This window comes from Psammomys obesus, unplaced genomic scaffold, assembly GCF_907164565.1.
Source record: "Psammomys obesus unplaced genomic scaffold, mPsaObe1.curated_primary_1811, whole genome shotgun sequence".
NCBI classification, from domain to species: Eukaryota; Metazoa; Chordata; class Mammalia; order Rodentia; family Muridae; genus Psammomys; species Psammomys obesus.
The window spans coordinates 6,297,502-6,302,122 of record NW_026590699.1 but is presented as its reverse complement, the minus strand read 5'-3'; the positions used below and the strand labels follow the sequence as shown (position 1 = coordinate 6,302,122).

General features: G+C 51.3%; 1 protein-coding gene across 5 annotated transcripts in view; it reads left to right on the top strand.

Moving 5' to 3' along the window:
* Positions 1 to 3,987: 3,987 nt before the first annotated feature.
* The window catches only part of LOC129677845 (uncharacterized), a 48,528-nt gene continuing 47,894 nt past the window's right edge, over positions 3,988 to 4,621 (top strand). For all 5 annotated transcript variants that reach the window (XR_008720271.1, XR_008720272.1, XR_008720273.1 and 2 more), the window contains exon 1: positions 3,988 to 4,042. The gene's annotated coding sequence lies outside the window, so the exon portion shown is untranslated. The remainder of the gene's footprint in view (positions 4,043 to 4,621) is intronic.

The window sequence follows — 4,621 nt, the reverse complement described above, 5'->3', positions numbered from 1 at the left end:
CCACCCCCGTCACCCCCGCCTCAATTGTTTCCCAACTCAGAGATCTACAGAAGACCAGGCTGGGCATGAACAACATGAGCACAGGAGTGGTTCTGTGAGCAAAGGGGCTGGGTGCTTTGGGCCAGTCAAGGCCTTGGTCTCTCACAACCTTCCTGCAGCATAGGGTAGGGTCTCAGCTTTAGGGTTAGGACACTAAGGACCAGAGAAGTTAAAGAACTCAACTACAGTCACGCAGTGTGGAACAAAACCAGGTTCTGGCCCAGACACCTTACAGATGTGTGCTGTCCCGCTTCTTCATTTATGCACGAATGTGTGAGCCCTGTAGGGTTCAACCACTCTTCAGGTGATCGTCATCAGTGACCTCCTTCCAGAGACTAAGAAAAGCCTGGAAGGCTGGTCAAGACTTTCTCATGCCAATGTCCCTCTCAATAAGCATTGGAAATGTGGTGTAGTTTTAATTTTTCAGTGACTTTATCTTAATTATAAATGAGCTGGGCAGGTGAGATGGCTCAAGGTAAAGGAGCTTGCCACCAAGCCTGCCAACCTGGGTTCAAGCCTCAGGACCCGCAATAAAGAAGGAAAGAACTGGCTCCCCTCAGCTGGTCTCTGATTTCCACATTTACACTGTAGTAAGACTGTGCCAACACACACACACACAAAGAGAGAGAGAGAGAGAGAGAGAGAGAGAGAGAGAAATAATTAATTACCTAATAATTGTGCCAGGTATAGTGGCACATCCCCCTAATCCTAGCACTTGGGAGGAAAAGAGAGGAAGATCAGGAGTTCAGGATTACCTTTAGGTACATCTAGAGCTCAAGGCCAACATGGAAAACATGAGAGTGTGCCTCCAAAAACTCAATTAAGATTAAGAAGGCTTTTTAATTAACATACTGTGTAATTCTGTATGTCATAAGTATGGTCCACAGGGTGCTGTGACATTACGTATCATACATCTAAGAACCATGGCTCAAGCTCTTCACCTCTGACAGCACTTACTCAGCGGAGTCAGGGGTTTGCTGTACCTGTTTTTATTCCTGTTGAACAGTCTTTAGGTCTGGATCTGGTTACATCAAGTTCACTATGTAGGTTGAGGACTGAGAGAGCAGAACAGCAGGAAGAAAGCTGTGTCCTGTATCCAGTTAAACTTGAAGAGCTAGCTGGGCGGTGGTACCACACATCTTTAACCCACTCTAGAGGCACAGGCAGGCGGATCTCTGAGCTGGAGGCCACACACGCACACTGAGGTGCTGCTGGCCATCTTCAAGAATGCCTTCCTGAGTCCTCTGCAGCCTTCAAGTCACTGACCACGGGTGCCGACCTCCTGGATTCGCTGGGCTTGAGCCCACAGTTTAACCTGGAGCCCCATGGTTCTCAGAACCACATGGTTCTGAGCAGAGTTTACTGCCACCTTCTCCTGAAGACTTGCATCCTTCATGAATAAGCAATGTATCTGATGAAGACCTGTTCCTGTCCGGGTCTGCCCTGTGGCACACTCAGATGCTCCCTGTACTGCTGGCACTAATCGGGAATGCCTGCTGAAGGGGGACCCCGTCTGGATTCAACCTCTCCTTCCAGGGAAGTAGTGCACTGTAGGAGACCTGTGATCAAAAACTCAGGCAAAAGCTGAAAATATGGATCATGGATACATTCAGAATTAAATAATCCTGTGAACCCATGGAAACTCTTTTAAAAACTTTATAGATCAGCCAGGCGTGATGGTACAAGACTTTGGTCCCAGCACTTGGGAGGCAGAGGCAGGCAGATGTCTGAGTTTGAGGTCAGCCTGGTCTATCTACAAAGTGAGTTCCAGGACAACCAAGGCTACACAGAGAAACCTTGTCTCAAAAAGAAAATTTTAGTGAAAATTTACAGGTCTGCTTTTCCCCCATTTAAAATGTCATTAAAGAGCCAGGCACAGTGGCACAAACCTATAATCCCAGCGCTCAGGTAGGTAAAGGCAGGCAAATCTCTATGAGTTCAAGCCCAGCCTGGTCTACAAAGCGAATCCAGGACAGCCAAGTCTACATAGAAAGACCCTGTCTCAAAAAACAAAAAATTAAAACAAAAAAGAAAAAAAGAATTAAAGTCAATCACACAGAAAAGCTAGGTACATTGGCCTCTGTAATTCCCACTGTATGTCTGGGAGTGAGCCATGTTTTTATTGTAGTCCCTTAAAGAGACCATAAGGAACCAGAAGGATCCGTGTCAACGTGTGTCCTTCATCCAGCACAAAAGGAATGGGTCTCAAGCTGATCCGAGAGTCAGAAGGTTACAGTGACAGGCCTCTGGTCACTGACACTGGCCAGAAGGTCCATCGACTTAACACCGCCCACGCAGGACAGCGCAGCACAATGAGACCCGCTTTCTGGAGGGAAGCCCTGAGGACTTCTAAATCTTCTTAGGCCACACTCTGAGGTGCAATCTAAGATGGGGAGACAAAGGAAAGGCCGGACTTCACCAGTAGGAGCAAGGCCCTGTGATTCAAGTTCTTAACTTCGGAATAGTCCTCGCCTGGCCTGGCGGGGGAGAGCGTGTAGACACCCACCGAGGAACCACACCCAAATGATAGAGTCCCTAGGGAGAAATGCAAAAGCCACAGGACTCCCCCCTCCAGCTGCTTTTTTTTTTTTTAACGCAGCTTCCGGCCCTTGTGCCTAGCTGCCTGTTCAGATCTGTAAAGGAAGATGCTGCTTGTGTGGCAGGAGCCCAGGGCAGCCTCTGGAAGCCTGAACAAGGATTTTCTTTGGAGTCTCCACCTTGAATCCAGAACCTTTGGATCTCATAGCCCCTGACAAAGCCAGGTCAGAAGTGGAAAGATAGAGCCAAGGCAGCCACCCTGAACTAAGCTCCAGGCCTCCTTGGCTCTGACGTGGTGTCAGCTAGGCTTAAGGTAGGCTCTGCCTGAACCGCAGGCCTTTCTGAGATTTCTGCGGCCTGGTTTCCCTCCTTAAGCGGAGAGGGGCTTGCTGCAGCGTTAAGGAAAGCCCTGGAGCTCCCCGCAGAGAGCAGCCCGGGTCCCAGGGACTGCATAGGGAAGGGGGGGGGGCTTAGCATCCGCCCAGCCCCACAACCTGCAAAGCGGGCTGAACCCCGGCTTTCCCTGCCTGTAGCAGAAAGGCGGGTCCTGGTTTGGGCAGAATCCCAAGGTCGGATGCCCAGCGCCTAGGACACGCCAGGCCCCTCTGAACTGAGGGCCCGTGTGCACACCAGCCCCCCGGGATGCGGGTTTGACATCTGTTTGCCAGAGTGTTTTGCACTTAGGCTAACACCCACTATTACATGACAAAACTGTGGCAGCCTGTCAAAGCCAGCTGACTGGCAGCTGCTCCGCTTACAAAAACCATTCAAATATTTGCAGGTTCTGAGTCTTTCTGCACTGTTGTACCCAATCTTTCAGTGATTTAACATGCAAACTATAAGTCAAAGTTTTAAATCTGGATTCCACAATGTTTCCATTTTCCATACAAAGGGAAAGCGCTTCCCTGGGACGACTCCAGCTCCCCAGTCCTCACTTCCTGCCCCCAGATTCCTGCACAAACCCGGGATTTGAAAAGCAACCAGAGCCAAACTCCCTCTCCTTGGTGGTTCTGACACTAGGAATAACGAGCTAAATTAGTTAACACTCCGAGAGAATGAGGCTTCTGGGGAGTAGACTGGGAAAACAGTGAGTCCCCAAGGAACTCCGTCCGCTTCATCCGTCCTCTCCGCCGGGCCACCGAGCCTTCGCGGGCAGAGCCCGGCTACCAGGGAAGCAGTCCCAGGCAACACGCCAGTCTCTGGCGATTCCCAGCACACCAAATCCCGCATTACACTCCGAAATCGCTCAGTCCGATTAAGAAATAATTTGCAAATGACAAAGTGTTTGCCTAGATTAAGATCCGCGAGGGGAAAGTCATGTGGGGTTTTGTCTCCGAGGTTAGAGCCAGACACAGATCTGCTGAACGGCCCCCGCCCCGCGCAGCTGCCAGCGGGGGGTGGGGTGGGGTGCGTTCGCGTCTGTCCACCAGGGAGCCCCAGATAAGAACGCGGCCCCAGCACCCGGGTGAGCAAACGCTTGGTTCTGTCACGTGTGCTGTGTTTGTACTTATTTTTTTTATATTAGCAGATGTCTTTCCTAAGGTCGTGAGGGAATTTAAAACCCTGTGGGCGGAACGTGGGGTCATCATCCCTTTAAGGAAAAAAAGAAAAGAAAAGAAAAAAAGAAACAGTTTGCCTTTGAAACATTTCCTGCGTGCAGGTCCAAAGTGTTGACATCTCCCCGTCGTTAGGGACCGAAGGGGAGAGGGAGACGGGGAAAGCGAGGGAAACTGAAAGCCAGGTTCGAGCGAGCGGCTGCCTGGGCGCCTTCTCGGCCTCTCTACCGCGCCGTGGCTGGACGGGCCCGCGAAGGCGGAGGTGACAGCGCGCCGGGAGGGTGGCGGGCTGCCGGCTGCCACTGCGCCCGCTCGCTCCCTCCGTGCGCACCGCGCCGACCCCGGCCGGGCCACTTATTGTTGTTGTTGTTGTTGTTATTGTTGTTATTGTTGTTATTTAAACCTGTAGAGTGCTGCGTCCACACCCCAACCTTTAGACCGTGTCTTCCGTTCTGTCCTTGGCAGAAGGAGCATGGGGGGGGGGGGGG